At 33.6% G+C, this 10,000-nt stretch overlaps 4 non-coding genes across 4 annotated transcripts; all 4 read left to right on the forward strand.

Moving 5' to 3' along the window:
* The first annotated feature begins 3,016 nt into the window (after positions 1 to 3,016).
* On the forward strand, positions 3,017 to 3,135 carry LOC149770594 (5S ribosomal RNA). The gene has a single exon (XR_016418725.1). It is a non-coding gene; the product is annotated as a 5S ribosomal RNA (ribosomal RNA).
* Positions 3,136 to 4,035: 900 nt separating this feature from the next.
* Positions 4,036 to 4,154, forward strand: LOC149770595 (5S ribosomal RNA). Its single transcript, XR_016418601.1, has one exon. It is a non-coding gene; the product is annotated as a 5S ribosomal RNA (ribosomal RNA).
* A 3,573-nt stretch (positions 4,155 to 7,727) lies between these two features.
* Positions 7,728 to 7,846, forward strand: LOC149770596 (5S ribosomal RNA). The gene has a single exon (XR_016418726.1). It is a non-coding gene; the product is annotated as a 5S ribosomal RNA (ribosomal RNA).
* Positions 7,847 to 8,746: 900 nt separating this feature from the next.
* On the forward strand, positions 8,747 to 8,865 carry LOC149770597 (5S ribosomal RNA). Its single transcript, XR_016418602.1, has one exon. It is a non-coding gene; the product is annotated as a 5S ribosomal RNA (ribosomal RNA).
* Positions 8,866 to 10,000: the final 1,135 nt, after the last annotated feature.

A 10,000-nucleotide genomic window follows, 5' to 3' on the forward strand; every position in this document is an offset into this window, starting at 1 on the left:
ATTTATTGATTGATTGATTTCTTTTACAGCAGGGCCTCAGTCTGCCAGTGGGAAAATTGGCATCCTGTAGCGAATACTGTAAATATGGGCCATTGGCTAAATAAATTGGGTTATAAAATTCTGTTTTGATTACAGTAAGTTTAGATAGATATTCCATGCTTCCACTTTCTGTATTTCCACAACGTTAACTTCTACAAGTTGCAAGAAGAGATCCTTTGCAAATCTGATAAGACCCTATTTTTAAAGTTAGCTTATAGGCCGGTGTCGCTTATTTTAACCAAATGATAGGACAGAAAGAGGAATAATAATAATAATAATAACAACAACAATAATGTCCTGAATCTGCATTTTAAGTCAATTTCAACATGGAATTCTCCCCTTATCTGGGTCAGAAAATGGATGAGTGACAAATATGAGTATCTGAGGCCAGTTTTGCTTCTTTTGGATTAGAACTTTGAATCAGTATACACTTTAGTTACTAATATTATACTGCACACAAACATTTGTACATCGGAAACGTTGAAGAGATGTGTGACTAATCAGCCCAAGAGTCTTGAAAACGCATCAAGACAACAAATTATGTTTTACAGTCGAAATGTTGTTCTCACTAGAACTGAAATCATTTAATTTCTACTTAAATGCCCGAAAAATTTACAATTAAAACTACAATAAATGTTTTATACCTAGTCCCGCACAGTGACGTTTATCTGATTCCCTGTACTCACCGAGAGCATTCTGTGTCATATGGATGCATATCAAATGAAGTGAAAAGTAATGGAATACTCGCTTTTTTATTTATCCCTATGCATCGTGGTGCCCACACCATGATGAGACGCTGTTTCAATAAACCTTTTTATATATGTTCTTTACTGTTCTTCCTTTTTCTTCTTGCTTTATCATACTGACACACGAGAGAGAGAGAGAGAGAGAGAGAGAGAGAGTATGCAACAAAGTTCGCATAACTTTATCAGCTATTAACATTAATTGTACTTCTGTGTAATTTTATTTTTAACGCGTTATCCTATAACGATTGCAAACAAGGGCAAAAACTCTACTGATCTTACTCGATAATTATACCATACTGAATTAATAAGTTTATCTCGTAAAAACGGATCATATATATATCCTGGGTGGCTGAGGGTGTTTTAAGATATGTGTGTGTCTTTTGTGATATATATATATATATATATATATATATATATATATATATATATACGTTTGCGTGTGTACATACATACATACATACGTGTATTATTTACATATAGTCTTGGATAATTTTAATTATTGGAATATGGATTTTAGATATCAACAGATACAAAGGAAACAAACGTTTCAATACATATAATGACATTTTCTTAAATTCTACATTGTATCATATTGACCTACTACTTGCTAGGCAAGCTGACTTTTATAAAATTTGCAAACTCCTTATATATATTTAAACTTACTTTTAGTATTCAACCAGAAAATCAGTACAGTGCAGAAAGATTGAAAATATTATTTCTTTCATATATATATATATATATATATATATATATATATATATATATATATATATATATATATATATATATATGAGAGAGAGAGAGAGAGAGATGGGGGGATTCGGAATGGTTTAAACAGACTCTAAATTACACTGATAAAATGTACATCAGTCCAATGGTTAACATGATAGATTTCTATCAAGCTGGTTGCCCTATTGTACCCTTGAGCAAGACTACCCTCATTGCCTAATAAAACCAAGCAGTCTTTTGCCAGAACACCATAATGTGAACTTAGGCCATCTAAATAAAATTCCTATGTGAAATTTGCCAATATAAGCCAATACACTTTAATGCAAACTTAGCCAATCTAAACCAAATATCTTAATGGAAACTTAGCCAAACACCTTAATGTGAACTTAGCCCATCTAAACCAATGTACCATAATGTGAACTTAGCCCATCTAAACCAAGAAAAGAATAATGTGATATTGGCTCATATAAACAAAAACACCTTAATGCTATCTTAGCCAATCTAAACCAACCGACTTAATTTATTTTTATAAAGAATACAAAGTGAAAATTTAAATACTTTTCAGCATTATAAATGAAATCACAAATAGTCCATGAAAAGTTATATGACAAGTCCAAAAGGGTAGTGTTCCAAATGAATGCCAGTGGTTTTCTGAATGAAGTCCAATTTTGAATGTGCTGATGTAATAACAATCTTGACGTGTGGCGATGATGTAATTTAGAATGTCCTTGAATGAATTCATAATAGTCCCAAAATAGCGATTTTTGATATTTGGACATTAGTATTGGGGTGTATGGACATATTTGTTTTGCTTATCAAAACGTTGGAAATCGCCGACACCATGCGGTATCGGCATAGGCTGCTTACTAGCCACAGGGGGCTCGTATCATTGCTTACAATGAAACTATCACTCGTACATATAGTATAAAATGTATGACTGTCAGTTCAATTGTGAACAACGATGCGAGCCCCTGTGCTTACTAGCCTGCCATGCAAACTTGACCGACCTTTCATCGAGATATACCTGCATGAAATCGAGAGAAATACGATTTATTTTCTCAGAAATAATTCCGAGTATAACATCATTTGTCGTTAATGAAGCTGACTGACGAAAGAAAACGACAACCTTGATGAAATTTGACACGGAACTCGCCATTGTATTACTATTCAAATGACTGCACAAATATGGCAACCTACATGTCAGTGACATCGGCGATCAAATAAGCTCTTGCTTCTTTACAGATTGAAACTGAAGGGATGTATTGTCGTAAGCAGAGCTCTCCCCTGTCTCTAATATATATACATATATATACATATATATATATATATATATATATATATATATATATATATATATATATATATATATATATATATATATATATATATATGTGTGTGTGTGTGTGTGTGTGTGTGTGTGTGTGTGTGTGCGTGTGTGTGTAATATATCTTTGTAACGACGAAGAGACAACCTATATTAGTCTTAAATTTGTACATACAAATGTCTACGGCCATACCACGTTGAAAACACCGGTTCTCGTCCGATCACCGAAGTTAAGCAACGTCGGGCCCGGTTAGTACTTGGATGGGTGACCGCCTGGGAATACCGGGTGCTGTAGGCATTTTTTAAATTTTTTTTTGGTTCCATCCTCACTGTGAGGATATGCGATCATATATGGCCAATATTTCTTGTTCACAAATCTGGTGCAAATTTTTCAGTTTCCTCTACCTCCAGGATCGAAATGGGCCGCCTCGTATGCCGTCCAGATCCTCCAAATTTCTTCTGATATTCCGGATTCAGCCTATAGCGAATAATTGCAACGTATGCAATCGATGTCTTTCATTTTGGATACTTGTCTGTGGTATTTCTTATTCAATAATTGATAGATATATTTGGAATGTATTATTTTTAATTATTTTAATTTATTTACCTGTTTTTAGCAGGGCACCAGTCTATCAGTGTGAAACTTGGCATCCCTTAGCGAATACTTCGAATATGGGCCATTGACAAAATAAATTGGTGTATAAATCTCTGTTTTGATTACAGTAAGTTTGGATGGATGTTCCCTGCTTCCACTTCCTTGCACTTTCTGTGTTTCCACAACTTTAACGTTTCCGAGCTGCAAGACGATATCCGTTTCAAATCAGATTCGAGTCCGTCTTTAAAGGTAGCTCATAGGCTGATGTCGATTATTTACCTATTGAATTAGTCAGTTGATACAAGATAAATAATAATAATAATAATAATGCCCAAAAACAACAAAAATGAACTGAATCTTCGTTTAAATGCATTGTTATTTAAGTCCATTTGAAGGTGTAAACCTCCGGTTAAGCAACTAATGTCCGAGTCCGAAAATGCCTGAATTACAAATTTGAATAATGTATGAAGGCAGTTTATCTATATAAGTTTTAATAAGTACACTTTAATTACTAATTTTACACGGCACATAAACGTAAACGTCTGTACATCGGAAACGGTGAAGAGAGAAGCGAATATAAGTCTTAAATTTACACACACTTGTGTCTACGGCCATACCACGTTGAAAGCACCGGTTCTCGTCCGATCACCGAAGTTAAGCAACGTCGGGCCCGGTTAGTACTTGGATGGGTGACCGCCTGGGAATACCGGGTGCTGTAGACTCTAATTTTTTTTTTTTCTTTTATAACTAAAAACAGTTGAAGTTTTTCTTTCTTTCTTTTATTGTAACTAAATTTACTTTATTCAATATAAATAATAAATAGAGCAATTTCTCGACTTTCATTTTCTCTTTTTCCTTAACTTTCTTCAATAATTCGGATCCTAAAAAAATCAAGTATAGGACCTGAATATAGCAAATGTTGCTTTGCACTTCTCTGCTCTTGGTTTCGATCCTTACTACTGGAATATGCGATCATAGATGACCAGTATTTCTTATTAACAAATTCGGTTCAATTTATCCAGTTTCCTCTACTTTTACTACCACAACAAGCTGCCTCCTTTCACGTCGAAATACTTCCTTCAAGTTTCTTCTCATATATTCCTGGTGTAGTCTCTAGCGCAGAGTTGCAAAATATGCGATCAATGTCTTTCATTTTGGGTACTTATTTGTGGTATTTCTTATTCACTAATTGATTGATAAATATGGAATGTATGAATTGTGAGAATTTTTTATATTAATTTATTGATTGATTGATTTCTTTTACAGCAGGGCCTCAGTCTGCCAGTGGGAAAATTGGCATCCTGTAGCGAATACTGTAAATATGGGCCATTGGCTAAATAAATTGGGTTATAAAATTCTGTTTTGATTACAGTAAGTTTAGATAGATATTCCATGCTTCCACTTTCTGTATTTCCACAACGTTAACTTCTACAAGTTGCAAGAAGAGATCCTTTGCAAATCTGATAAGACCCTATTTTTAAAGTTAGCTTATAGGCCGGTGTCGCTTATTTTAACCAAATGATAGGACAGAAAGAGGAATAATAATAATAATAATAACAACAACAATAATGTCCTGAATCTGCATTTTAAGTCAATTTCAACATGGAATTCTCCCCTTATCTGGGTCAGAAAATGGATGAGTGACAAATATGGGTATCTGAGGCCAGTTTTGCTTCTTTTGGATTAGAACTTTGAATCAGTATACACTTTAGTTACTAATATTATACTGCACACAAACATTTGTACATCGGAAATTTTGAAGAGATGTGTGACTAATCAGCCCAAGAGTCTTGAAAACGCATCAAGACAACAAATTATGTTTTACAGTCGAAATGTTGTTCTCACTAGAACTGAAATCATTTAATTTCTACTTAAATGCCCGAAAAATTTACAATTAAAACTACAATAAATGTTTTATACCTAGTCCCGCACAGTGACGTTTATCTGATTCCCTGTACTCACCGAGAGCATTCTGTGTCATATGGATGCATATCAAATGAAGTGAAAAGTAATGGAATACTCGCTTTTTTATTTATCCCTATCATTCGTGGTGCCCACACCATGATGAGACGCTGTTTCAATAAACCTTTTTATATATGTTCTTTACTGTTCTTCCTTTTTCTTCTTGCTTTATCATACTGACACACGAGAGAGAGAGAGAGAGAGAGAGAGAGAGTATGCAACAAAGTTCGCATAACTTTATCAGCTATTAACATTAATTGTACTTCTGTGTAATTTTATTTTTAACGCGTTATCCTATAACGATTGCAAACAAGGGCAAAAACTCTACTGATCTTACTCGATAATTATACCATACTGAATTAATAAGTTTATCTCGTAAAAACGGATCATATATATATCCTGGGTGGCTGAGGGTGTTTTAAGATATGTGTGTGTCTTTTGTGATATATATATATATATATATATATATATATATATATATATATATATATATATATATATATACGTTTGTGTGTGTACATACATACATACATACGTGTATTATTTACATATAGTCTTGGATAATTTTAATTATTGGGATATGGATTTTAGATATCAACAGATACAAAGGAAACAAACGTTTCAATACATATAATGACATTTTCTTAAATTCTACATTGTATCATATTGACCTACTACTTGCTAGGCAAGCTGACTTTTATAAAATTTGCGAACTCCTTATATATATTTAAACTTACTTTTAGTATTCAACCAGAAAATCAGTACAGTGCAGAAAGATTGAAAATATTATTTCTTTCATATATATATATATATATATATATATATATATATATATATATATATATATATATATATATATATATATATATATATATATATATATGAGAGAGAGAGAGAGAGAGATGGGGGGATTCGGAATGGTTTAAACAGACTCTAAATTACACTGATAAAATGTACATCAGTCCAATGGTTAACATGATAGATTTCTATCAAGCTGGTTGCCCTATTGTACCCTTGAGCAAGACTACCCTCATTGCCTAATAAAACCAAGCAGTCTTTTGCCAGAACACCATAATGTGAACTTAGGCCATCTAAATCAAATTCCTATGTGAAATTTGCCAATATAAGCCAATACACTTTAATGCAAACTTAGCCAATCTAAACCAAATATCTTAATGGAAACTTAGCCAAACACCTTAATGTGAACTTAGCCCATCTAAACCAATGTACCATAATGTGAACTTAGCCCATCTAAACCAAGAAAAGAATAATGTGATATTGGCTCATATAAACAAAAACACCTTAATGCTATCTTAGCCAATCTAAACCAACCGACTTAATTTATTTTTATAAAGAATACAAAGTGAAAATTTAAATACTTTTCAGCATTATAAATGAAATCACAAATAGTCCATGAAAAGTTATATGACAAGTCCAAAAGGGTAGTGTTCCAAATGAATGCCAGTGGTTTTCTGAATGAAGTCCAATTTTGAATGTGCTGATGTAATAACAATCTTGACGTGTGGCGATGATGTAATTTAGAATGTCCTTGAATGAATTCATAATAGTCCCAAAATAGCGATTTTTGATATTTGGACATTAGTATTGGGGTGTATGGACATATTTGTTTTGCTTATCAAAACGTTGGAAATCGCCGACACCATGCGGTATCGGCATAGGCTGCTTACTAGCCACAGGGGGCTCGTATCATTGCTTACAATGAAACTATCAGTCGTACATATAGTATAAAATGTATGACTGTCAGTTCAATTGTGAGCAACGATGCGAGCCCCTGTGCTTACTAGCCTGCCATGCAAACTTGACCGACCTTTCATCGAGATATACCTGCATGAAATCGAGAGAAATACGATTTATTTTCTCAGAAATAATTCCGAGTATAACATCATTTGTCGTTAATGAAGCTGACTGACGAAAGAAAACGACAACCTTGATGAAATTTGACACGGAACTCGCCATTGTATTACTATTCAAATGACTGCACAAATATGGCAACCTACATGTCAGTGACATCGGCGATCAAATAAGCTCTTGCTTCTTTACAGATTGAAACTGAAGGGATGTATTGTCGTAAGCAGAGCTCTCCCCTGTCTCTAATATATATATATATATATATATATATATATATATATATATATATATATATATATATATATATATATATATATATATATATATATATATATATATATATATATATATATATATATATATATATGTGTGTGTGTGTGTGTGTGTGTGTGTGTGTGTGTGTAATATATCTTTGTAACGACGAAGAGACAACCTATATTAGTCTTAAATTTGTACATACAAATGTCTACGGCCATACCACGTTGAAAACACCGGTTCTCGTCCGATCACCGAAGTTAAGCAACGTCGGGCCCGGTTAGTACTTGGATGGGTGACCGCCTGGGAATACCGGGTGCTGTAGGCATTTTTTAAATTTTTTTTTGGTTCCATCCTCACTGTGAGGATATGCGATCATATATGGCCAATATTTCTTGTTCACAAATCTGGTGCAAATTTTTCAGTTTCCTCTACCTCCAGGATCGAAATGGGCCGCCTCGTATGCCATCCAGATCCTCCAAATTTCTTCTGATATTCCGGATTCAGCCTATAGCGAATAATTGCAACGTATGCAATCGATGTCTTTCATTTTGGATACTTGTCTGTGGTATTTCTTATTCAATAATTGATAGATATATTTGGAATGTATTATTTTTAATTATTTTAATTTATTTACCTGTTTTTAGCAGGGCACCAGTCTATCAGTGTGAAACTTGGCATCCCTTAGCGAATACTCCGAATATGGGCCATTGACAAAATAAATTGGTGTATAAATCTCTGTTTTGATTACAGTAAGTTTGGATGGATGTTCCCTGCTTCCACTTCCTTGCACTTTCTGTGTTTCCACAACTTTAACGTTTCCGAGCTGCAAGACGATATCCGTTTCAAATCAGATTCGAGTCCGTCTTTAAAGGTAGCTCATAGGCTGATGTCGATTATTTACCTATTGAATTAGTCAGTTGATACAAGATAAATAATAATAATAATAATAATGCCCAAAAACAACAAAAATGAACTGAATCTTCGTTTAAATGCATTGTTATTTAAGTCCATTTGAAGGTGTAAACCTCCGGTTAAGCAACTAATGTCCGAGTCCGAAAATGCCTGAATTACAAATTTGAATAATGTATGAAGGCAGTTTATCTATATAAGTTTTAATAAGTACACTTTAATTACTAATTTTACACGGCACATAAACGTAAACGTCTGTACATCGGAAACGGTGAAGAGAGAAGCGAATATAAGTCTTAAATTTACACACACTTGTGTCTACGGCCATACCACGTTGAAAGCACCGGTTCTCGTCCGATCACCGAAGTTAAGCAACGTCGGGCCCGGTTAGTACTTGGATGGGTGACCGCCTGGGAATACCGGGTGCTGTAGACTCTAATTTTTTTTTTTTCTTTTATAACTAAAAACAGTTGAAGTTTTTCTTTCTTTCTTTTATTGTAACTAAATTTACTTTATTCAATATAAATAATAAATAGAGCAATTTCTCGACTTTCATTTTCTCTTTTTCCTTAACTTTCTTCAATAATTCGGATCCTAAAAAAATCAAGTATAGGACCTGAATATAGCAAATGTTGCTTTGCACTTCTCTGCTCTTGGTTTCGATCCTTACTACTGGAATATGCGATCATAGATGACCAGTATTTCTTATTAACAAATTCGGTTCAATTTATCCAGTTTCCTCTACTTTTACTACCACAACAAGCTGCCTCCTTTCACGTCGAAATACTTCCTTCAAGTTTCTTCTCATATATTCCTGGTGTAGTCTCTAGCGCAGAGTTGCAAAATATGCGATCAATGTCTTTCATTTTGGGTACTTATTTGTGGTATTTCTTATTCACTAATTGATTGATAAATATGGAATGTATGAATTGTGAGAATTTTTTATATTAATTTATTGATTGATTGATTTCTTTTACAGCAGGGCCTCAGTCTGCCAGTGGGAAAATTGGCATCCTGTAGCGAATACTGTAAATATGGGCCATTGGCTAAATAAATTGGGTTATAAAATTCTGTTTTGATTACAGTAAGTTTAGATAGATATTCCATGCTTCCACTTTCTGTATTTCCACAACGTTAACTTCTACAAGTTGCAAGAAGAGATCCTTTGCAAATCTGATAAGACCCTATTTTTAAAGTTAGCTTATAGGCCGGTGTCGCTTATTTTAACCAAATGATAGGACAGAAAGAGGAATAATAATAATAATAATAACAACAACAATAATGTCCTGAATCTGCATTTTAAGTCAATTTCAACATGGAATTCTCCCCTTATCTGGGTCAGAAAATGGATGAGTGACAAATATGAGTATCTGAGGCCAGTTTTGCTTCTTTTGGATTAGAACTTTGAATCAGTATACACTTTAGTTACTAATATTATACTGCACACAAACATTTGTACATCGGAAATTTTGAAGAGATGTGTGACTAATCAGCCCAAGAGTCTTGAAAACGCATCAAGACAACAAATTATGTTTTACAGTCGAAATGTTGTTCTCACTAGAACTGAAAT

This window comes from Sinohyriopsis cumingii, unplaced genomic scaffold, assembly GCF_028554795.1.
Source record: "Sinohyriopsis cumingii isolate HCF-2022 unplaced genomic scaffold, ASM2855479v2 utg002479l, whole genome shotgun sequence".
In the NCBI taxonomy this organism is placed as follows: Eukaryota; Metazoa; Mollusca; class Bivalvia; order Unionida; family Unionidae; genus Sinohyriopsis; species Sinohyriopsis cumingii.